Genomic DNA, 26,417 nt, shown 5'->3' with positions numbered 1-26,417 from the left:
AATGGTTTTCGTACCATGTTAGCCAGTTGAAAAATTATTGATTGCTCTCAGTGAGAAACAAAATTAAAATTTTGTAGTTGTGATACCTTTTAATGGCTAATTAAAATAAAATATATGATGATGTTATAAAGCAAGCTTTGAGATGACCTCATTAGCGATCTCGCTGTGTGTGACACTGAGCAGTGATCTGGCCCGTGCTGTGAAATCGCTGCTCGTTACACACAGTGCTGGTTCATTTTTTGGACGTTGCTCTCCCGCTGTGAAGCACACATCGCTGTGTTTAACAGCGAGAGAGCAACAATCTGAATGTGCAACGAGCAGGCAGCCGGCTTCTGACAGCCTGCGGTAAGCTGTAATCAAGGGAAATATCGGGTAACCAAGCGTAGGGCTTTGCTTGGTTACCCGATATTTACCTTGGTTACTAGCTTACACCGCTCTCAGGCTGCCAGTGCCGGCTCCCTGCACACGTAGCCGCAGTACACATCGGGTAAATAAGCAAAGCGGTTTGCTTATTAACCCGATGTGTACGATGGCTAGGAGTGCAGGGAGCCAGCGCTAAGCGGTGTGCGCTGGTAACCAAGGTAAATATCGGGTAACCAAGCTTGGTTACCCGATATTTACCTCAGCTACCAAGCGCAGCGTCGCTTCCACGCGTCGCTGGTGGCTGGTCACTGGTGAGATCTGCCTGATTGACAGCTCACCAGCGACCATGTAGCGACGCACCAGTGATCCTGACCATGTCAGATTGCTGGTGGGATCGCTGGAGCGTCGCTAAAGTGTGGCGGTACCATAAAGAACTGAGACGTGTTTCCTGTATTGCTGATCGTAGAGAGAAAAGCACTTCATCACATACAAACACAGTATCTCGTCTATCTACATCACAGACTTTGCGCTACCTTTCATCTCATCAGACCTAGCCTACCTCACTTTCAGTGACTCAAACTCTACCACCACTAGATCATCTCTCACCCTGTTGCTGTGCCCCAGCACATTGTCCATGAATAGAAAGACTAATGTAAATTAAAACCATTTATGACATATCGTAGTGCATATGTTATATTTCAAAACACAGGTACAATGTTATTTGATTATTTATTATGGTTTCTACTGACTCTAGCTCCAAATGATCAAACCATGTAATATTTTTAACTCAAACATTGTATGCTGAACAAAACTAATTTTAAATAACATTAACAGATCTTTAGATATTATCTATAACATTAACTCTTCATATTTACTTACCCACAGATGAAAACACTCCTTTCACAACTAAAAATAAAATTTGGTGGCGACAGTGCAAATGAAGAGTGTTTTCCATCCAACCCTTTGCGAATTGATAATGCTAAATTTATTGAATTCAATGAAGATCCAGATGAGAATCGAATTGGAATAATAGATTAGCGCAAATGCGGAAAATGTGTTACAATGCCAACAAATATAGAATCAATATGCTGTAAAGAAGTGGAAAATGTGGAGCCATACAATCATATGAAAAGGTTTGGGCACCCCTATTAATGTTAACAGTTTTTCTTTATAACAGTTTGGGTTTTTGCTATTTCAGTTTCATATATCTATAAATGATTGACTGAGTAATATTTCTGAATTGAAATGAGGTTTATTGTACTAACAGAAAATGTGCAATCTGCATTTAAACTAAATTTGACAAGTGCATAAGTATGGGCACCCTTATCAATTTCTTGTTTTGAACACTCCTAACTACTTTTTACTGACTTACTGAAGCACTAAATTGGTTTTGTAACCTCATTGAGCGTTGAACTCCATAGGCAGGTGTATCCAATCATGAGAAAAGGTATTTAAGGTGGCCACTTGCAAGTTGTTCTCCTATTTGAATCTCCTATGAAGAGTGGCATCATGGGCTCCTCAAAACAACTCTCAAATGATCTGAAAACAAAGATTATTCAGCATAGTTGTTCAGGGGAAGGTACAAAAAGTTGTCTCAGAGATTTAAACTGTCAGTTTCCACTGTGAGGAACATAGTAAGGAAATGGAAGAACACAGGTACAGTTCTTGCTAGGCCAGAAGTGGCAGGCCAAGAAAAATATCAGAAAGGCAGAGAAGAAGAATGGTGAGAACAGTCAAGGACAATCCACAGACCACCTCCAAAGACCTGCAGCATCATCTTGCTGCAGATGGTGTCATTGTGCATCGGTCAACAATACAGCGCACGTTGCACAAGGAGAAGCTGTATGGGAGAGTGATGCAAAAGAAGCCGTTTCTGCAAGCACACCACAAACAGAGTCGCCTGAGGTATGCAAAAGCATATTTGGACAAGCCAGTTACATTTTGGACGAAGGTCCTGTGGACTGATGAAACAAAGATTGAGTTGTTTGGTCATACAAAAAGGCGTTATGCATGGAGGCAAAAAAACACAGTATTCCAAGAAAAGCACTTGCTACCCACAGCAAAATTTGGAGGAGGTTACATCAGGCTTTGGGGCTGTGTGGCCAATGCCAGGAATCTTGTTAAAGTTGAGGGTCGCATGGATTCAACTCAGTATCAGCAAATTCTTGACAATAATGTGCAAGAATCAGTGACGAAGTTGAAGTTACGCAGGGGATGGATATTTCAGCAAGACAATGATCCAAAACACTGCTCCAAATCTACTCAGGCATTCATGCAGAGGAACAATTACAATGTTCTGGAATGGCCATCCCAGTCCCCAGACCTGAATATCATTGAAAATCTGTGGGATGATTTGAAGCGGGCTGTCCATGCTCGGCGACCATCAAACTTAACTGAATTGGAATTGTTTTGTAAACAGGAATGGTCAAAAATACCTTCATCCAAGAACTCATTAAAAGCTACAGAAAGCGACTAGAGGCTGTGATTTTTGCAGAAGGAGGATCTACAAAATATTAATGTCACTTTTATGTTGAGGTGCCCATACTTATGCACCTGTCAAATTTAGTTTAAATGCAGATTGCACATTTTCTGTTAGTACAATAAACCTCATTTCAATTCAGAAATATTACTGAGTCCATCATTTATTAGATATATGAAACTAAAATTGCTGTTGCAAAAACCCAAAGTGTTATAAAGAAAAAAGGTTAACATTAATAGGGGTGCCCAAACTTTTTCATATGACCGCAACACTGGGTTCGTCCGCAACACTTAAAGATGCCAAACTAAAGAGATCAGATTCATTTGCAGTTGGCAACTCAGGAACATAATCCGACTGTTCTTCTTTACTAATATTTTGGTCCATTTCTTGTGAGCATTGTTCGGAAAATGAAAGAATAGTTGGGGTACTATGAGATAATGGTGAGATTGAAAAACAATTTTTTGATGGATTAAAACCAAAGAAAAGAGCCTTTTTACTTTTTGATGTTGTCAAATGTGGTCTTTTCTTCATAGGTGAATTGAAATAATTTGATTCATGTGGGGGTTTAAACAAATTGCAGTTGATCACACCTGTCAGGAGTGGTAGGATGAACAATTTTTTTTTCCACCATATGATATTCGCTGTCTCCACTTTCTGTGTAGCTTATCAATGAATTTTCCATTGTAAAGTCAGTTTGTATTCCAATGTTCACATATCTTGGACCGGTGGCTTCAGAACATTCTGGATTTTCAGTCAAGGTTAAATTATCAGTTTGAATTGCTCCCGGAACTTCAGAACGTGGAAGTGGTCTCTTCCTTCTACGACCCCTTTTTTTTTTCAAATTTTCATTTATTACACATTCTCCGTCCGGTACGCAATGAAATATGGAAGGTGTGGCATTTTGTCGCAAAATTCTTCGTCCTACATTCTCAATATAGCAATCTGAAGCAAAGTGACATGAACATAAACGATATTTTTTACTTTTACCCGCATCCTTAATGATTTTCTGAACTAATTCATCAATATTTGAATATTCTTGACCCATTGATAGAAGCCAATCCTTAATGCTGTTGACATCTTTGGGAAAGCGGTGTAATATGACATCAGAGCTCTGACCCGGTCGGCCACTGCAGCTCAAGCAGTCCTTTACTAAGCAAGATGGCATAGTGTTTGAAAACGGTTTCCTGAATTGTTTTTGAAAGAAAAAAAAAAAAAATATTTTCTATATAATTATTTGTTTAGGAATAAATAATTTTCTTTAAAGGAAAACTTGCAGCCTATTTGCTCAACTATAAACTGTGCACACTATATACAGCATTGTAGAATAATGTACCGTATTTTTCGGACCATAAGACGCACTTTTTTCCCTCCAAATTTGGGAGGAAAGTGTGGGGTGCGTCTTATGGTCTGAAGCTGCGGGGTAGGGAGCTGTGGGGGAGTCAGCGCTATGCAGTGGGATCACAGTAGGCAGGGAGGGTCGCTGCTGCAGGATGCCGGCTGCTGGAGAAACCACGTGTGCCCGCTGCTTAAAGTCAGTGAATATTCATTAGCTGCTCCTTGCCCACCTCTCTCTGCAGTCAGCGGGGGTGAGGAGCAGCTAATGAATACTTGTTTAATGTAAACAGCGGTCACACGTGGGAGCTCCAGACGCCGGCTTCCTGCAGCGGCTGGGGAGACTGTGTCCGCTGTGTAGGAGGCAGGAGCAGGGGGACGCTGCAGTCATGTCTGGCCCGGAAGAAGTGCAGATCACTGCAGTGTCCGGGGCCTGAGCACGGCGTACCTTCACAGCACAGCCGCAGTCTCTGTGCTGAGGGCTCACATTACTTTCACTTTGCTCCTGCTGCCTTTACACTAGAAACAGTCTCCCGTAGCTGACAAGGACCTACGTGATGTAATGCAGAGGGGTGGCCCAGAGCAGCACAGAACAGCACAGTGCCCGCCTCCTCATTACATCACTGCAGGTCCTTGAGATAGGGGAGACTTTGTTTGTAATGCCAGGACCAAATTGAAGCATGGTGAGCAGCACAACAGTAAAAGTAAGGCAATAAATAGTATAGTATATAAAGGCATTACTGTACACCTGGATGGGGTTGGATCATATACATATATATATCTTTACACACACATACACACACACACACACTATATAACTATATACACACAGACACACACACACATATACACACACACACACACTATAACTATATACACACACACACACACACACACACACAATCCAGATTGGAGGATCACACACAATGATGGGGAACATACATATTCCACAATAAGGGCCATATATACCTGGAAGGTACCCAGAATGGAGGATATGAGGACAGAATTTGGGGATATTATTACCTCAGTAACACTGTCAGCAGTAAAATAACAGTGTGTCATGACCACATTCTTTTACTTTCATTTTATTTTTTTCTATTTTTTCCTCCGCTAAAACAAGGGTGCGTCTTATAGTCCGGTGCGTCTTATAGTCCGAAAAATACGGTATATAAGATCCCATGCCAATTTGATTGAAATAAAAAAAACATTGACTATAGTCAGGCAATGTGACTATTGTGACTAATTATATATATATATATATATATACATATATACACACACTCACATATATAATATTATATATATATATATTATATACACATACATACATATATATATATATATACACACATATACATACACACACATATATACACATATACATATATATAAATATATACATACACTACTGTGACGACGTGACTATAGTCAGGCAATGTGACCAGTAGGCTGTGCATCACTAATGGCGTGTCATAGAACTACACTGTATGGCGTTTGTAATCAGCCTTTTCAGCCACGTATGGATGACGCGTCCTACGTAATCCACCCAGGCAGACATTATGGTCCTTTGGAGGTGCGCGCTGGAGTGCCCTTCTGAGGGCAGATCGCATTACTGCAGTGCGCATGTGTTTAAAAATAGGATAAAACAGCGCCATTGCAAAGTGCAAGCCTCTGTAGATGACGTACGATTCGTCATCCGCACTGTCCTTTGCCAAAGGACGCAGAACGCAGAACAGAGTAGGCATTGGACTTAGAGTGGAGTATAAAAAACCTTTTGTTTTGGTGTAACGATTTTTTTTGGGCTCTTATATCCAGTATTCTAGGATGCCATAAATAAGGGTTTAATGATGATGGGGACAGTAGTGCCGTTGTGTGAGGTGATGATGGGGGCGGTAGTGCCGTTGTGTGTGGTGATGATGGGGGCGGTAGTGCCGTTGTGTGAGGTGATGATGGGGGCGGCAGTGCCGTCCCCCATCATCACCGCAGACACCGGCACTACTAGCCCCATCACCACACACACACACACACACACACACACACACTGAGTGACGTCATCGCTGATAGCGAGACTTACTTCAATTGCTGCGTGAAGCTGACAAAGAGCGGTCATGGTCTGTTGCCGCTCTCGGTCAGTGGCATGTAGCAGAGCTGGATGAGTCGTGGGACCTCGTGTGGATTACGTTGGACCTGGAGGGGTGTTTGTGGAGTAATACATTTTCTTAAAGAGGGTGTTTTTTTGTCTTTTATTTCAAATAAATGATTTTTTCGGGTGTATGTGTTTATTTACTTTCACTTACAGGTTAATCATTGGGGGTGTCTCATAGCCGCCTGCCATGATTAACCTAGATCTTTGTGGCAGCTATGGGCTGCCATTAACTCCTTATTACCACGATTGCCATCACACCAGGGCAATTCGGGATGACCCGAGTGGAGTCCCGTGACTGTCGCATCTAATGGATGCGGCAATTCAGGGCAGCTGCTGTCTGAAATTTTGAGGCTGGGTGGCTCACCATAATGTGGGGCTCCCCATCCTGAGAATACCAGCCTTCAGCCGTATGGCTTTACTTTGGCTGTTATCCAAGTTGGGGGTGACCGCACGTGTTTTTTTTGCAATTATTTATTTATTGTATGGCACATTATAGACCCACCCACCGGCGGCTGTGATTGGTTGTAGTGAGACAGCTGTCACTCAGCATGGGGGCAAGTCTGACTGAAACCAATCATAGGCGCCGTTGGACGGGGAAGCGGTGAATACGAGATGGAATAATGAGCGGACGGCATTTTCAAAAGAGAAGCCGCCAGAGCAGTGTGACTGCTGTGCATCGCCGCGCCGGCGATTGGTGAGTATGACAGAGGGGAGAGATATAGAGGTAGAGAGAGCGATAGATGTAAAGAGGAGTAGGTATAAAAAAAAAAAAGAGGTGCAATCAAAGTATTCTGTTTTGTTATATTTCCTATATTTGCTTATACTATTGTATTTATTTATAATTTACTTTTATCTTTTTTTCTGTTCTTATTTTCAAGCTTGACTTCCGCTCCTTTTCCATCAATAGAGAGATAAATGGATAGACAAAGAGAGCGAGAAAGAGAAATGAATATAAAAAGACAGAGGAGAAAAAGACAGAGAGAGAAAGAGATAGATAAATAGAGACAGAGAGCGAGAAAGAGAAAGAAAGAATTAGAAAGAGAAAGCGACAAAGAGAAATAGTGAGACAGAAAAATAGAGAGCAAAAGAGAGAAAGATATAGACAGAGATATAGAGAGAGAAATAGAGAAAAAGAGAAAGATATAGACAGATAGAGAGGGAGAAAGAGTGACAGAGAGATGGACAGAGAAAGAAAGAGAGAGGAGGGATATAGAAAGAGAGAGAAAGAGAGAGACATGAATATAAAAAGAGGGAGAAAGACACAGAGCAACAGAGAAAGAAATAGAGAGAGAGAAAGATATAGTCAGGGATATAGAGAGAGACAGAGAAAGAGAGAGACAGACAGACAGAGGGAGAAAGAGAGCAACAGAGAGAGAAATAGAGCGAGAGAAATAGAGAAAGATAGAGACAGAGAGATAGAGTAAAAGAGACATGAATATAAAAAGAGAGAGAGGGAGAAAGACAGAGCGCGACAGAGAGAGAAAGAAATATAGAAGGTAACAGAGACAGATATAGGGAGCAAGATAAATAGACAGAGGTAGAGAGACATATAGGTGTAGAGATAGAGGTTAAAGGAGTTGTCCGACATAACAAAAATGTTTGACTTTAAGCTAATCTGTGCTGTATTGTCATATAAAACTCCCCTACATTGTTATTTTTTGTTTTCTAACTTTTGTTCCTCTTGAATTATCCCTTTATTCTCTGCAGCTCCTTGTTTACATTCAGCTCCAGCAAACTGACCACTTCCTGTGCCAAACCTCCCAGTCAGAGCTGGCACCGCCGGGCCTCACTGTCCAGCCCCACCCCAGTGTCCAGCCTCGCCCCCTGCCCGCCCCCTTCACACACATTCCCTGTCATTATATTCTGCCCCAGCACCTGACCTGTTATCACTACAGCATTGCAAATAACAGCCCCACATCAGGCTCTGCACCGCATACACACACATCGGGCTCTGCACCGCATACACACACATCGGGCTCTGCACCGCATACACACACATCGGGCTCTGCACCGCACGCACACACATCGGGCTCTGCACCGCACGCACACATCGGGCTCTGCACCGCACGCACACATTGGGCTCTGCACCGCACGCACACATTGGGCTCTGCACCGCACGCACACATCGGGCTCTGCACCGCACGCACACATCGGGCTCTGCACCGCACGCACACATCGGGCTCTGCACCGCACGCACACATCGGGCTCTGCACCGCACGCACACATCGGGCTCTGCACCGCACGCACACATCGGGCTCTGCACCGCACGCACACATCGGGCTCTGCACCGCACGCACACATCGGGCTCTGCACCGCACGCACACATCGGGCTCTGCACCGCACGCACACATCGGGCTCTGCACCGCACGCACACATCGGGCTCTGCACCGCACGCACACATCAGGCTCTGCACCGCACGCACACATCAGGCTCTGCACCGCACGCACACATCAGGCTCTACAACGCACGCACACATCAGGCGATGCACCGCATACACACATCAGGCGATGTACCGCATACACACATCAGGCGATGCACACACACACGGCGCTCTGCACCGACCCCCCCTATCCCCATAGGGAACACATGTAGGGAGTACATACTCACTCGTTCTCGGTCCCCGCCGCTCCTGCACGTTCGCGCGCTGTCTGTGCTCTAGACATATCAGCACAGTAGTGACGTCACCGCTGTGCTGAAGAGAGCACAGACAGCAAGACAGTGATGAGAAGCAGCGCTGCGCTGCTTCTCATCGGCGCTTTCAAATGTACCGGCATCTGTGATCTGTGATGCCGGTACATTTGAATGTGTGATCCTGAGCAGGGGCCCGGTGCTGGCGGTGACACTGCTGCAGCCGCTGCCAGGTCCCTCCCCCAGGTCACGGACCTTACAGCAGTGCAGGGGGAGGTTGCGGGGAGAGTAAGGGGTGCGGGGCTCATCGCACTGTAGCCGCCCAGCAGGGAGGCGACATGCTGTTCCAGATTTGCATGTCAACATGGTCCTGCCCATGTTGACATGAAATGACCGGAAGCAGCAAAATTGCGGCAGGAGCGGTCACATGACCACGCTGAGCCGGGGGAGAGGGGCTGACAGCAGGGCAGGTAAGTGGTCTCTATCTACTTACCTGCCCCAATGTAGCCCAATACGATAATAATGAAAAAAACTCAAAATAAGCCGGATAACCCCTTTAATAGAGAGGGATAAATATCAAAAAGGATAGATAAAAAAAAAAAGGAGAGATGTTCAATTAAATTATTAGTTTGTTTTTTGGCGTATATGTGCTTATAGGTGTGTATTTATTTTTATTTTACTTTTCTCTTTTCTTCTGCTTGCAATGTTCCAACCTTGCCTTCCGCTACTTTGCTGTCAATAGACAGATAAAAGGATAGAGAGAAAGACAGAGACACACATAAACATTGAGATAGAGAGATACACAGAGAAAAATAGTGAGATAAAGAGCAATAGAGAGAGACAGAGAAAGAGGGATAGACAGAGAGAGAGAGAAAGACAGAGAAAGAAATACAAAAAGAGAGTGAAAGAGGGAGAGAGAAAAAGAGACAGACAGAGCGAAAGAGAGAGACAGAAATATAGAAAGAGAGAGAAAGAGAAAGATAGACAGATCGAGAGAGAGGGAGAAAGAGAGAGCGAGAGTGACAGAGAAAGAGAAATAGAGACAGAGAGACCGACAGAGAGCGAGAGACATAGAAAGCGAGAGCAACAAAGAGAAAGAGAAATAGAGAAAGATATAGACAGAGAGAGGGAGAAAGAGAGACAAAGTGACAGAGAGAGATAAAGAAAGAGTGAAAGAGAGAGGAGGGATATAGAAAAAGAGAGAAAGAGACATGAATATAAAAAGAGAGTGAGAAAGAAAGCGACAGAGAGAAAGAAATAGAGAGAGCGAGAGAGAGAAAAAGAGAGAAATAGAGAAAGATATAGACAGAGATATACCGTATATATCTAATATATAAAGCCGAATGTGTGTATGTGTGTGTGTGTATGTCCGGGATTGGCATCTGCACCGTTGCAGCTACAGCCACAAAATTTTGCACACTCACACTTCTGGATCCCGAGAGAGTCATAGGCTATGTTTTGAGGGGAAATTTTAACCCCGCTCTTTACAGTTATTCACCAAAAAACCTGCCTCCATTAAAGCGAATGGAGCTGGAAGCCACAGCGCAGCCAGAACTTCAGAAGAATGCGCAGCCACGCCCTTATATGGAATGTTGGCGTGTCACAATGCAGCCAAGGAAAGAGACAGACACAGACAGGGTAAGAGACAGACACAAAGAGACAGACAAAGAGGACAGACTGACAGGGAAAGAGAGGGAAAGAGAGAGACAGGTTAAGAGGCAGACACAGACAGGGAAAGATGCAGACACAGACAGGGAAACAAACAGACATAGACAGAGAAAGAGGCAGACACAGACAGGGCAAGAGACAGACACAGAGACAGACACAGACAAAGAGGACAGACTGACAGGGAAAGAGAGGGAAAGAGAGAGACAGGTTAAGAGGCAGACACAGACAGGGAAAGAGGCAGACAGACAGGGAAAGAAACAGACAGACAGAGAAAGAGGCAGACACAGACAGGGTAAGAGACAGACACAGACAAAGAGGACAGACTGACAGGGAAAGAGAGAGACAGGTTAAGAGGCAGACACAGAGAGGGAAAGAGGCAGACACAGACAGGGAAAGAAACAGACATAGACAGGGTAAGAGACAGACAGACAGGGTAAGAGACAGACATAGACAGGGTAGGAGACAGACAAAGAGACAGACACAGGGAAAGAGACAGACAGGGAAACAGGGAAAGAGAGGGAAAGAGACAGGGAAAGTGATTGAGACAGACGGAGAAAGACAAAGACAGTCAGAGACAGACAAAAGAGACAGACAAAGAGATAGAGAGACAGAGAGATATATACAGAGGGGGGAGACAGACATTATATTTACATCTATTTGTTTTGTGGTTTTTGTGTACAGAATACATTTTTGTTAATACATTCTATTTTGTTAACAGCAGTTATTAACCCGGGCGAAGCCGGGTAGTACAGCTAGTGTGTATGTATATTATATATATATATATTTTATATATATATATATATATATATATATATATATATATATATATATATATATATAGAGAGAGAGAGGTAAAGAGCAAGATATAGACAGAGAGAGAGAGGTAAAAAGCAAGATATAGACAGAGAGAGAGGGAGAAAGAGACAGAGAGGGAGAAAAAAAGACAGAGAAATAGAGACAGAGAGAGCGAGAGAAAGAGAGAGAAATAGAGAAAGATAGAGACAGAGAGAGAAAAAGAGACATGTATATAAAAAGAGAGAGGGAGAAAGAGAGAGCGCGACAGAGAGAGAAAGAAATATAGAAGGTAACAGAGACAGATACAGATATAGGGAGCAAGAGATAGACAGAGGTAGAGAGACATTTAGGTGTAGAGATAGAGGTTAATAGAGAGGGATAATTATCAAGAAGGATAGATATAAAAAAAAAAAAAAAAAAAAAAGAAAAAATGTTCAATTAAATTATTAGTTTATTGTTTTTTCGCGTATACAGTGCCTACAAGTAGTATTCAACCCCCTGCAGATTTAGCAGGTTTGATTTCAAACAAGAGCAGGATTTATTAACAGATGCATAAATCTTACAAACCAACAAGTTATGTTGCTCAGTTAAATTTTAATACATTTTCAACATAAAAGTGTGGGTCAATTATTATTCAACCCCTAGGTTTAATATTTTGTGGAATAACCCTTGTTTGCAATTACAGCTAATAATTGTCTTTTATAAGACCTGATCAGGCCGGCACAGGTCTCTGGAGTTATCTTGGCCCACTCCTCCATGCAGATCTTCTCCAAGTTATCTAGGTTCTTTGGGTGTCTCATGTGGACTTTAATCTTGAGCTCCTTCCACAAGCTTTCAATTGGGTTAAGGTCAGGAGACTGACTAGGCCACTGCAACACCTTGATTTTTTCCCTCTTGAACCAGGCCTTGGTTTTCTTGGCTGTGTGCTTTGGGTCGTTGTCTTGTTGGAAGATGAAATGACGACCCATCTGAAGATCCTTGATGGAGGAGCGGAGGTTCTTGGCCAAAATCTCCAGGTAGGCCGTGCTATCCATCTTCCCATGGATGCGGACCAGATGGCCAGGCCCCTTGGCTGAGAAACAGCCCCACAGCATGATGCTGCCACCACCATGCTTGACCGTAGGGATGGTATTCTTGGGGTCGTATGCAGTGCCATACAGTCTCCAAACGTCACGTGTGTGGTTGGCACCAAAGATCTCGATCTTGGTCTCATCAGACCAGAGAACCTCGAACCAGTCTGCGTCAGAGTCCTCCAAGTGATCATGAGCAAACTGTAGACGAGCCTTGACATGACGCTTTGAAAGTAAAAGGTACCTTACGGGCTCGTCTGGAACGGAGACCATTGCGGTGGAGTACGTTACTTATGGTATTGACTGAAACCAATGTCTCCACTGCCATGAGATCTTCCCGGAGCTCCTTCCTTGTTGTCCTTGGGTTAGCCTTGACTCTTCGGACAAGCCTGGCCTCGGCACGGGTGGAAACTTTCAAAGGCTGTCCAGGCCGTGGAAGGCTAACAGTAGTTCCATAAGCCTTCCACTTCCGGATGATGCTCCCAACAGTGGAGACAGGTAGGCCCAACTCCTTGGAAAGGGTTTTGTACCCCTTGCCAGCCTTGTGACCCTCCACGATCTTGTCTCTGATGGCCTTGGAATGCTCCTTTGTCTTTCCCATGTTGGCCAAGTATGAGTGCTGTTCACAAGTTTGGGGAGGGTCTTAATTAGTCAGAAAAGGCTGGAAAGAGATATCGTATTTTTGGGACCATAAGACGCACTTTTTTTCCCCCCAAATATTGGGGGAAAGTGGGGGGTGCGTCTTATGGTCTGAATGTGGCTGCGGGGAATGAGGGTGCTGCGGTACAGCGGGTCATCGGGGACACGAGCAGGCTGTAGCAGCCTGCCGTGACCACGTGGACCCACTCATTTAATATGCACGCCCATCCCCCGCCCATCATCCCTCAGCGCTGACGCAGGCACTGACAGGTGGGCGGAATGATGGGCGGGGGATAAACAGCCGGCCCGCCTGATCACCCCTGGCAACTATGGCCTGGAGTGATCATGTGCGGCTGTATTCACTGCCCCCCGCGCATCATCATCAGCGCGGGGAGCAGTGAATCAGTGTACAGTACTCACCGTTGCCCTGCAGCATCGTTCGTTCTCCCGTCAGTGTCAGCGCCGCTGAGTGGAGCCATCCCCGTTACCTTGCTGTATCGCGATCATCTCCTGTGCCGTCGGCTGGGTGGAGACTAGCGGCGCGCACAGCGATGACGTCATCGCTGTGCGCACTTGTCCACACGCAGCCGCCACCGGCACAGACACAGGAGATGATCGCGATGCAGCAGAGTAACGGGGACGGCTGCTCTCAGCGGCGCTGCCGCTGACACAGACGGGAGGACAAGTGATGCTGCAGGAGAACACGGACGGCACCACTCAGCGGCGCTGCCGCTGACACAGACCGGAGGACGAGCGATGCTGCAGGGAGTGAGGTGAGCTGAGGTGAGTATGAACGTTTATTTTTTTTTTATGTGCCACAGGATGCGGCCATACACCAGGATGGGGGTATAATATGAGCAGGATGGGGTCATACGAGCAGGATGGGGTCATACGAGCAGGATGGGGTCATACGAGCAGGATGGGGTCATACGAGCAGGATGGGGTCATACGAGCAGGATGGGGTCATACGAGCAGGATGGGGTCATACGAGCAGGATGGGGTCATACGAGCAGGATGGGGTCATACGAGCAGGATGGGGTCATACGAGCAGGATGGGGTCATACGAGCAGGATGGGGTCATACGAGCAGGATGGGCGCATATGCCATGATGGGTTATATAGCAGGATGCGGCCATATGCCAGTATATAGCAGGATGCGGCCATATGGCAGGATGACGGTATATAGCAGGATGAGGGACATATACTGTATATACAAGGCAAATTATAAACAACAATTGCATGGCTAAATTATATAATCACTGAGGGAAACAAAACCGAGGTTCCCACAGGAGGGGTGCCTACTTCAATGAACATTATAAACAAAGAGAAAAGAAGAGAAATGGCACAAGAACGTAATGCAAAAAGTATTAAATTTTATTCACACCAGTATACAAAGATATAAAATATCAACTTGTCATAGAAATTGGTTGTACAATGTCAATTAAGACAAAAAATTGAGAGAGAGGAGATGAAGTCACCTAGGGATAATGGATGCAAGTATATGTAGAACACAAAAAGCATAAAAATGTATAGTCCTGCCCGCCGCTGTAGAAGAACCCTGGAGGGGGAGGGCCCGAGGATGATGTTGAAAATGGTGTTTAAGAATGGTATATCACCAAAATATGTAGGTCCAAGAAAGGGCCCCTAAACCCCAAGATAGTAAATAATCAGGGCTCCCTCCACAACTAATTGTAGTCAGGAATTGGTAACAAAAAACAGGTAGACAGTAGTCATTAAAAGAAGTGCAAGAAAGTAGTATAGAACGGATTAGTCGTAGGGCAAAGAGAGGAGACTGAGATGGTAAATATAATAGGCAAATATAGTCGTGGAGCCGAGAGGTGCCAGTTAGCACAATAGCGGCTAATAAAAGAAATCAAGTCCCTATGCCCAGACTAGTCGTGGAGCCAAAGAGAGGTGGAGAAAAAGGCAGGGATGCCGAAATGTAATCCCAGGGCAGAGGATAACAATGTAGAGAGGGCAAGTGTAAACAATTGATTAAAAGCAAAATGCAGCCCGACCCCTGTACGGGGAGGTATGAACGGGCAGAGGAGGAAAGGTACCTGAGGTAGTCCCTAATATAGAAAAGGCTAGTCGTGGGGCAAAGAGAGGAGACTGGATTGGTAAGTATAATGAGCAATGTAGTCGTAAAGCCGAGAGGTGCCAATTAGCACAATAACGGCCAAAAAAGGGGAGTCAAGTCCCTATGCCCAGACTAGTCGTGGAGCCAAAGAGAGGTTAAGAGTAATAGAAATGAAAAGCCAAGTACTACCTGAAGGAGTGGCGGAAGGTGGCGGCAGGACGGTCCCAACAGCTGTTTCGCCTGAACGCTTTTACGAGGGAAGTGAGAGGTGAAGTGAAGCTGACCGCTATATAGAGGGTCAGCACATATGCTTTCAATCAGATGGGGACGGTGTCCGAAACTGCGCATGCGCCGGAAGTCGAGGCCAGCGGGCGGAGCGGGCCGAGACCGCCGGGGGTAGTGCGCATGCGCGGGAGAACGGACGTCTCCATGACTCCCGCGCATGCGCACAAGGCGGACACGGCCAAGCAACGCCACGCCAGCAGTCGGCAAACCGGCAGATGCGCAAGGACACCGGATATGATGGAAAAGTGAGGAGAATGTAAAACGCTTGTGATAGCACATAGAATACATAAGTCAATAAGGCACATTAAATTACATAAAGAAAAAATAATAAATGAATAAACAAAAAAGGGGATGAGTTTTATAACAAATGGATAGCACAGATACATCGATACACGAGACACAGACAAATGTGCAAAATAATGAATTCAAGTTTGCAATATATTTCGATCCAGGCATTCTGCACTATCCAAGTTGTCCACCAATAGGAAGAAGATGAAGAAGAAATAAGGAGGATACGAAACCACAGCAACCTAAAACCTATATGAAAGAAACCATACACAAAAATAATAGAAAGAAAGAAAAAATGAGTAAAAACAAAAACCAAATAGAGATTAAAAACAACATAAAAAACAAACAAATTGTGTTCATATGGAATTATGCCCCCTAGAAGTCCAGCGGCGTGGACCAATGCACAAAAAAGCGGTCCATGTCACAACATGTACCAGTAAAAGAGAGGGGACGAAGGGGACCGTCAAGAGGAGGTCCAAAAGCACCACACAGAAGTGTGGAGGTGAAAATAGCGTGATCTCTACAAAAATGGGGAGTAGCTGACTGTCTCGTTGAGACCATGGGGGACCAAAGTGTCGAGGGAGACAATCCACCTGGACTCCCGCTGCGCGAGAGTCTTGCGCAGATTGCCTCCCCGGACACCCGCGTGAATTATATCTATGCCACGTACACTTAAGGACCTCGCATCACAGCCGTGAAATTTACGGAAATGACGGGGAAGGGTTTTAAGAAGAGAAACATCCTCCACGGACGCAGCGGCAGTTATGTTCCTGACGTGCTCCCTGACTCGTACGCGCAACTCGCGTGAAGTGAGACCGATGTAAATCAGGGAGCACGGACAGGTCGCATAATATACCACGTGCGTAGACGCACACGTGATACGTTGGTCAATGGAGAAGGTCCTCTTCCCCTTGGAACAAACAAAAGAAGAGGTCCGTAAGATGTTAGGGCATGCCACGCAATGGCCACATGGATAGCAACCACGAATCGGGCCACCGGAGCCAAATGGGCTGTGATGCGAGGTCCTTAAGTGTACGTGGCATAGATATAATTCACGCGGGTGTCCGGGGAGGCAATCTGCGCAAGACTCTCGCGCAGCGGGAGTCCAGGTGGATTGTCTCCCTCGACACTTTGGTCCCCCATGGTCTCAACGAGACAGTCAGCTACTCCCCATTTTTGTAGAGATCACGCTATTTTCACCTCCACACTTCTGTGTGGTGCTTTTGGACCTCCTCTTGACGGTCCCCTTCGTCCCCTCTCTTTTACTGGTACATGTTGTGACATGGACCGCTTTTTTGTGCATTGGTCCACGCCGCTGGACTTCTAGGGGGCATAATTCCATATGAACACAATTTGTTTGTTTTTTATGTTGTTTTTAATCTCTATTTGGTTTTTGTTTTTACTCATTTTTTCTTTCTTTCTATTATTTTTGTGTATGGTTTCTTTCATATAGGTTTTAGGTTGCTGTGGTTTCGTATCCTCCTTATTTCTTCTTCATCTTCTTCCTATTGGTGGACAACTTGGATAGTGCAGAATGCCTGGATCGAAATATATTGCAAACTTGAATTCATTATTTTGCACATTTGTCTGTGTCTCGTGTATCGATGTATCTGTGCTATCCATTTGTTATAAAACTCATCCCCTTTTTTGTTTATTCATTTATTATTTTTTCTTTATGTAATTTAATGTGCCTTATTGACTTATGTATTCTATGTGCTATCACAAGCGTTTTACATTCTCCTCACTTTTCCATCATATCCGGTGTCCTTGCGCATCTGCCGGTTTGCCGACTGCTGGCGTGGCGTTGCTTGGCCGTGTCCGCCTTGTGCGCATGCGCGGGAGTCATGGAGACGTCCGTTCTCCCGCGCATGCGCACTACCCCCGGCGGTCTCGGCCCGCTCCGCCCGCTGGCCTCGACTTCCGGCGCATGCGCAGTTTCGGACACCGTCCCCATCTGATTGAAAGCATATGTGCTGACCCTCTATATAGCGGTCAGCTTCACTTCACCTCTCACTTCCCTCGTAAAAGCGTTCAGGCGAAACAGCTGTTGGGACCGTCCTCCTGCCGCCACCTTCCTCCACTCCTTCAGGTAGTACTTGGCTTTTCATTTCTATTACTCTTAACCTCTCTTTGGCTCCACGACTAGTCTGGGCATAGGGACTTGACTCCCCTTTTTTGGCCGTTATTGTGCTAATTGGCACCTCTCGGCTTTACGACTACATTGCTCATTATACTTACCAATCCAGTCTCCTCTCTTTGCCCCACGACTAGCCTTTTCTATATTAGGGACTACCTCAGGTACCTTTCCTCCTCTGCCCGTTCATACCTCCCCGTACAGGGGTCGGGCTGCATTTTGCTTTTAATCAATTGTTTACACTTGCCCTCTCTACATTGTTATCCTCTGCCCTGGGATTACATTTCGGCATCCCTGCCTTTTTCTCCACCTCTCTTTGGCTCCACGACTAGTCTGGGCATAGGGACTTGATTTCTTTTATTAGCCGCTATTGTGCTAACTGGCACCTCTCGGCTCCACGACTATATTTGCCTATTATATTTACCATCTCAGTCTCCTCTCTTTGCCCTACGACTAATCCGTTCTATACTACTTTCTTGCACTTCTTTTAATGACTACTGTCTACCTGTTTTTTGTTACCAATTCCTGACTACAATTAGTTGTGGAGGGAGCCCTGATTATTTACTATCTTGGGGTTTAGGGGCCCTTTCTTGGACCTACATATTTTGGTGATATACCATTCTTAAACACCATTTTCAACATCATCCTCGGGCCCTCCCCCTCCAGGGTTCTTCTACAGCGGCGGGCAGGACTATACATTTTTATGCTTTTTGTGTTCTACATATACTTGCATCCATTATCCCTAGGTGACTTCATCTCCTCTCTCTCAATTTTTTGTCTTAATTGACATTGTACAACCAATTTCTATGACAAGTTGATATTTTATATCTTTGTATACTGGTGTGAATAAAATTTAATACTTTTTGCATTACGTTCTTGTATATACAAGGCAGGAGGATCATTACCAGGATGCGGCACCTTAGTAGAGAATTTGGGGACATTACCCCCATAACAGTGTAGGCAGCAGATCCTCGCCCCATAACAGTGTGTCATGACCACATTTTTTGCTTAAAATTTTATTTTCCTATTTTCCTCCTCTAAAACCAGGGTGCGTCTTATAGTCCGGTGCGTCTTATAGCCCGGTGCGTCTTATAGCCCGAAAAATACGCTAATTAATCCAAACATGTGAAGTTCATTGTTCTTTGTGCCTGAAATACTTCTTAATACTTTAGGGGAACCAAACAGAATTCTGGTGGTTTGAGGGGTTGAATAATAAATGACCCTCTGAATAAACTTTTCGCAATTTAAAAAAAAAAATAAAAAAAGAAATAACATTCTTTTTTGCTGCAGTGCATTTCACACTTCCAGGCTGATCTACAGTGCAAATGTCACAATGCCAAGTTAATTCCGAATGTGTAAACCTGCTAAATCTGCAGGGGGTTGAATACTACTTGTAGGCACTGTATGTGTTTATATTTGTGTATTTATTTTAATTTTACTTTTCTCTTTTCTTCTCTTCTGCTTGCAATGTTCCAACCTTGCCTTCCGCTATTTTGCCGTCAATAGACAGATAAAAGAATAGAGAGAAAGAGAGAGACACACACAGAAACATTGAGATAGAGAGATACACAGAGAGAGATAGAAATAGAGAGAGAGGAAAAGACAGAGAGAAAGAAAAATAAAGAGAGAACTAGTGAGATAAAGAGACAAATAGAGAGACAGAAAAAGAAAGAGAAAGACAGAGAGGGATAGACAGAGAGAAATACACAGAAAGAAATAAAAAGAGTGAAACAGAGGGAGAGAGAAAAAGAGAAAGAAAAAGACAGAAAAAAAGATAGAGAGAAAGAGAAATAGCATGAAAGAGAGGGATAGAGAGAAAAAAAAGACAGAAATACAAAGAGTGAAACAGACTGAGAAAGAGAGAGAGAGAGAAAAAGAAAGAGAAATAGAGAGAAAGAGGGATAGAGAGAGAGAGAGAGAGAGACAGGGATAGAGAGGGATAGAGAAAGAGAAATAGAGAAATACAAAGAGTGAAACAGAGTGAAAGAGAAAGAGATAGAGAAAGAAATAGAAAGAGAGAAAGAGAGGGAGAGAGAGAAAGACAGGGATAGAGAAAGAAATAGACAGAAATACAAAGAATGAAAGAGAGAGAGAGAGAGAGAAAAAGAAAGAAAAAAAAGAGATAGAGAAATAGAGCGAAAGAGGGATAGAGAGAGAAAGAGGGGTAGAGAGAGAAAGAGGGATAGAGAGAGGGATAAAGAGAAAAAAATATAGAAAGAGGGATATAGAGAAAGAGAGACAAAGAAATACAAAGAGTGAAACAGTGAGAAAGAGAGAGAAAAAGAGTGTGAAGTTAGAGATATAGACACAGAGGGAGAGTCAGAGTTTGAGAGAAAGGGATAGATACAGTTATTGATTGATAGAATGAATAAGGTATTGGGACATTGGGGAAAAAAAAGTTTAGTGCTTGTCACTTTGCAGAAGACAATATGTGCCTTTGTTTGTTTTTTACTGTTTTTTTTTTTTTTTTACTGTGTACTTCGCTGCTCGTCTAATCTATTGATCGGTGGTGTGCTGCTCCTCCCATCTATTTCCTGCTCCAGGGAAAGATGGGTAATAGGTGACATGGTTCATATGGCCAGCGCTTGCGCATAACGGTGGAGGCAGAGGGAAAAGCGTGGGCACGAGATTATGGGCAGGTACTAGGATGACGCTGCTGATGACAATCACAGCGCCGCCCATAATCTCGCGCCTGCGCAATCACCTCACCAGCGTTCACGCTTTGCACAGTGCTCAGTCCCGCGAGAGTGCCACTGGGCATGCGCCAGACCTCGGGAGCACACAGTTACATCAGGGCGGCGTCCTCATGTATGTAAATGAGCAATGGAGGACGGCGTACAGCGGCAGGGGTGCGAATAACGGACAAAATACAGCCTGCTCCCGTGACCATAAAAACACATTTGCATACAAAAAAGGTAAGAATTTATAAAGTGTTTATTTTGGTCTCAAAGGGGGCACAGTAGCAACAGGAACATTTCTAGAATGCAGCCCAGGAGCTGCAGAACGGGAATCTTTTAGTTTAATTGCGAAAATTCTGCTGACAGGTTCCCTTTAATGTTGATTTTATCCCTTTAACGACCGTTGGCAGTAATATTACGTCCCTGTGGTCATAGTGTTAATCCCCACCTGCTGCTGTGGGCTGCAGGCGGGGATCCGCGCACATGTCACCTGATTTGTACAGCTGACATGCGTGCCTCACAGGTACGAGTGGAATCGCTATCCACCCATACCTGTTAACCACTTAAATGGTGCTGTCAAGATGTGACAGAGCCATATTAACGGTTATCGCGGTAGATCTTTACTCACATGCCGCCACCGGAAGTCACGTGACGTGATCACGTGGATCTGATGGTTGTCATGGTAGCACAGGGTCATGTGAAGACTCCTGTAGCTCACATGACTAAGGTCCTATAAGATGCAGCCGAGTACTGCAGCTTACAGGAGATGATCATTTCTCCAGGTCTGAGCGGTGCTGCTCTGATCGGGAGAAATGAACGATCAGACTGCTAATCCTTATAATCCCCTAGGGGTACTACTAAAATTAAATAAAAAAAAAAAAAAGTTTAAAAAAAGTTTTATATATATATATTGTGAGACTCATGTGGGATTAGTGGATGAGGGCAGGTATATCTCACCCCGGTATCGGTCCTATGTGACTTAGCCTGGCCAGGATCACCTGGCTACTAATGGATTAATGGGAGGTGAAGGACGGAGGTAAAAGGAATCTGGGAAGTTGGGGGAGGGTCTCCATCTGGGAACACAGTAAGCCTGTCTGTGTAGGAGACACTTGTGAGGAGCAGTGCCTGATGTTTGTATGGTTTAGCTGGAAGGGAGAAGCCCTCCAGTTGGTAGTTAAGATAACACCGTGTATAGTTAGTGCCGGACAGGCAAGGATTTATTTTGTTGGTGTTTTTTTTCTTTTTGTTTATGCTTCACTGCAATAAACCTGACCAAGCGTCAGTTACACCTTGAATTCGGCTGTCTGCCTGAGGTGAATACGTGCCCTTTGAACCCAGCAAAGGCGATCCCGGAGCGTGTTATCACATTGTGGTGGAGAACGCGGGCAGCACGTTACAGCGCATCATAATGGATGACGTGGTGAAAGCGCTGGTACAATCCGCAGCTGTGCAGCAGGAGGCTAATCGCTTGATGTCGGCACAGTTGAAGGAACTGGTGGAATCGACGGTTAAAGACCGCCAACTTTTGCAGCAAGTTGTGCAGCGTCTGGTGACCGTACCGGAGAGTAATGCGGAGGCTGACCAGAGGGTGATTCATGTGAGTCGGTGCTGGCAGAAATTAACCACAGAGGATGATGTGGAAGCTTACCTGACCACTTTTGAACGGACGGCGGAGCGGGAAAAGTGGCCAAAGGAGCGATGGGCCGACTTGCTTGCACCGTTTCTGGCAGGTGAGGCCCAAAAAGCCTACTTTGATCTTGAGCCTGAAGCAGCGCATGACTGATAAACTAAAAGCCGAGATCCTTGCCCGGCTGGGAGTGACGACGGCCGTGCGAGCACAGAGAGTTCATCAATGGACTTATCAGCCCGATAAACCACAGCGGTAACAGATGTTTGACCTCATTCACTTGACCAAGAAATGGCTACAGCCCGAGGTTTTGACGGCGCCAGAGATGGTACAAAGAATCGTTCTTGATAAATACCTAAGAGCTCTACCGCCATCTCTGAAGAGGTGGGTAAGCCATGGAAACCCCACGACAGCGGATCAGCTAGTGGATCTAGTGGAGCGTTATTCCTTGGCAGAAGGACTTATGGACGATGCTACACATCCTCGCTCTTCCCCTTCTCGACGAGGATCTAGTAAGACTGTTCCAGGGTCATGGGGAGGAGGAAAATATCCTAAGGCAGTGGAGGAGGAAAACAGGACTGCTGGCCCTGTGAGGGCTAAGGTGCCAAACTATGGTCTTAGCAAGGGGCCCGTGAGGTGTTTCCGCTGCCAGGAGGTGGGCCACATTGCTGCAAACTGTCCAGTAACTGCAGAACCGATGCAGTGTGATGTCACGGACTTTGAAAAACGCAGGGCTATGGTTGCACGGGTAGTGTGTGTTGCTGCATGTCAAGGCGATATGAAAAAACACCTGTGTGAAGTGTCCATTGATGGCAATACTGTTGTTGCACTATTAGACTCGGGAAGAGTGGTGACTCTGGTAAAGGCCAGTCTGGTAGCAGTCCCGATGGGACAGTCAGATAAATTTTCTGTGACATGTGTGCATGGAGACACCTGCTCGTACCTCACAACGGTCTCCTGCATTACTACGCCCTATGGGTCTGTGCATCATAAGGTGGGACTAGTACCAGCACTATTGCATGATATCATTTTGGGCAGGGATTTTCCCCACTTCTGGCAGTTGTGGGAGAACCAATTAGTACCCCAGGGTAGCCGCACGGATGATCCTTCTCCCACACCTTGTGTGGGCCCGGAGCCACTAGAGGATGCCCCACAAGAGGGTTCAGAGGAGGAATCCGCTGAAAACAACCCCCAGTTCCCCTTTTCAGTTCTGGCGGGTGATTCCGATGAACCCGGGGCAGAGGCGGACACGGGTGGCTGTCCCCCTTCCTCTTGGCTGAATTTGGAAGTCCAGAAAGATGACTTCCAAAGTGAGCAAATGAGAGATCCTACCCTTTCTCAGGCTAAAAAAAATGTTAAAATGATAAACGGGGTGCAGGTGGATGCAGGTACTAGGCTGTCTTACCCCTACATGGCACTGGAGAATGACTTTCTCTATCAGATAGAGAAGAAGGGGGATGACACAGTACAACGATTGGTTGTGCCGAGAGCCTACAGGCGGAGAGTGCTGGACCTGGCACACGGACACATGATGGGGGGACACCTGGGGGTCCAGAAAACTACCGAAAGGATATTACACTGCTTTGTTTGGCCCGGCATGCATCACGATATTCGCACCTATTGCGAGTCTTGTCCCGACTGCCAAATCTCTGCGCCTAGGCCCCGTTTCTGTAGCCCCTTAGTACCTCTGCCTATCATCGAGATCCCATTTGAGAGAATTGGGATGGATTTAGTTGGACCCCTCCCCAAGTCTGCACGAGGACACCAGCACATCCTTGTCATCTTGGATTATGCCACTCGTTACCCCGAGGCCATCCCTTTGCGTAACACGGCCACCAAGACCATTGCCAAGGAGCTGGTCCATGTGTTTAGTCGGGTTGGTGTCCCAAAACAAATACTCACAGACCAAGGAACCCCCTTTATGTCTAAAGTAATGAAAAAACTCTGTGGGCTGTTACAAATAGCACAGTTACGCACCTCCGTGTATCACCCTCAAACGGACGGACTGGTCGAACGGTTTAACAAAACTTTGAAACAGATGCTCCGTAAGGCGATAGACAAGGACGGGAAGAACCGGGACTACTTACTCCCGTATTTGCTTTTTGCCATACGGGAGGTGCCCCAGTCTTCCACCGGGTTCTCTCCTTTCGAGCTTCTGTACGCCCAACGTCCCCGTGGACTGTTAGATGTCGCTAAAGAAACCTGGGAGGGACAGGTCACCCCGTTCAAAAGCGTAATAGACCATGTAACCCAAATGCAGGACCGTATTGCGGCGGTGATGCCCATCGTTAAAGAGCATATGATACAGGCTCAAGGAGCACAGAAAAGGATTTATGATAGGGGGGCCAAGATCCGTACTTTTGCACCCGGAGATAGGGTGTTGATCCTGGTCTCCACGGCAGAAAGCAAATTTCTGGCAAAGTGGCAAGGCCCCTTTGAAATTAAGGAACGGGTGGGTGAGGTAAACTACAAAGTGTACCAGGCTGGTAAAAGGAAGCCTGAACAGATTTATCACGTGAATCTGATAAAACCCTGGAAGGACCGTCCAGCTCTGTCAGCAGGTCTGGCCCTTCTGGTCAGCAAGCAGACCATACCGGATGTCGGGACGGCGGAGACTCTGTCGGAGCGGCAAAAGACCGACGTCAAGCGGTTTGTAATCAACAATCACGAGTTTTTCTCGGAAAAGCCCGGGCAGACCACTCTCATTAAACATGACATCATAACAGAGCCTGGGGTAACAGTTCAGGTAAAGCCCTACCAAATACCGGAGGCTCGGCGGGAAGCTGTCTCCCGAGAAGTGAAGACCATGTTAGAGTTAGGTGTAATCGAGGAATCGCATAGCGCCTGGTCGAGTCCGATTGTGTTAATACCGAAACCAGACGGCTCCATTAGATTCTGCAATGACTTCAGGAGATTAAATGCGGTCTCCAAATTTGATGCCTACCCTATGCCACGGGTTGATGAATTAATAGATCGGCTTGGAAAAGCCCGGTATATCACGACCCTAGACTTAACGAAGGGCTATTGGCAGATCCCGCTAACAGAGGCCGCTAAAGAGAAAACCGCGTTTTCTACACCGGAAGGTTTATACCAGTATGTGTATATACCGTTTGGACTACACGGGGCACCGGCAACCTTTCAAAGGTTGATGGACCGAGTCCTGAGGCCCCATAGGCAGTATGTTTCTGCGTATTTGGATGACATAGTCATTTACAGCCTGGACTGGGAGACGCACCTCCAGAAACTAGAGGCTGTGATTGAGGACCTGCGGGAGGCGGGTCTAACAGCAAACCCCAAGAAATGTCATATCGGGCTGGAAGAAGCCCGGTATTTGGGATACGTAATTGGGAGGGGAATTGTTAAACCCCAGATTGACAAGATACAAGCCATTCAGAAATGGCCGCAACCAGTCAACAAGAAGCAGGTGAGAGCATTTTTGGGAATAGCCGGCTACTACCGACGGTTCATTCCCAATTTTGCGGCTACCGCTGTTCCCCTGACGGACCTTACCAAAGGGAAAGACTCTGTCATGATCAAATGGACCACGGCAGCCGAAGAAGCCTTCCATAACTTAAAACTAGCTCTTTGCTCTCAACCTGTGCTAATGACTCCTGACTTCCGCAGCGAGTTCGTGGTCCAAACGGACGCTTCTGATGCCGGTATAGGGGCTGTATTGTCACAACTGAAGGACGGAGAGGAACATCCGGTCCTTTATCTTAGTCGGAAACTTAATAAGCATGAACGCAACTATGCCATAGTGGAAAAAGAATGCTTAGCCATTAAGTGGGCTCTAGAGTCCCTTAAATATTACTTGATTGGAAGGACGTTCCGGCTGATCACTGACCATGCCCCTCTCAAGTGGATGCACTTGAATAGGGAACGGAATGGCCGAGTGACCCGGTGGTTCCTTGCACTTCAGGCCTACCGTTTTACAGTGGAGCACCGCCCGGGGGTGCGGATGGGGAATGCTGATGCCCTGTCTCGTGTGCACTGTTTTGTGGGTGCTGTTGCTCAGCTGCAGTGGTCTGAGCAGAGGGGGGGGATATGTGAGACTCATGTGGGATTAGTGGATGAGGGCAGGTATATCTCACCCCGGTATCGGTCCTATGTGACTTAGCCTGGCCAGGATCACCTGGCTACTAATGGATTAATGGGAGGTGAAGGACGGAGGTAAAAGGAATCTGGGAAGTTGGGGGAGGGTCTCCA

This window comes from Anomaloglossus baeobatrachus, chromosome 2, assembly GCF_048569485.1.
Source record: "Anomaloglossus baeobatrachus isolate aAnoBae1 chromosome 2, aAnoBae1.hap1, whole genome shotgun sequence".
Taxonomy (NCBI): domain Eukaryota; kingdom Metazoa; phylum Chordata; class Amphibia; order Anura; family Aromobatidae; genus Anomaloglossus; species Anomaloglossus baeobatrachus.
This window is presented reverse-complemented; position numbering follows the sequence as displayed.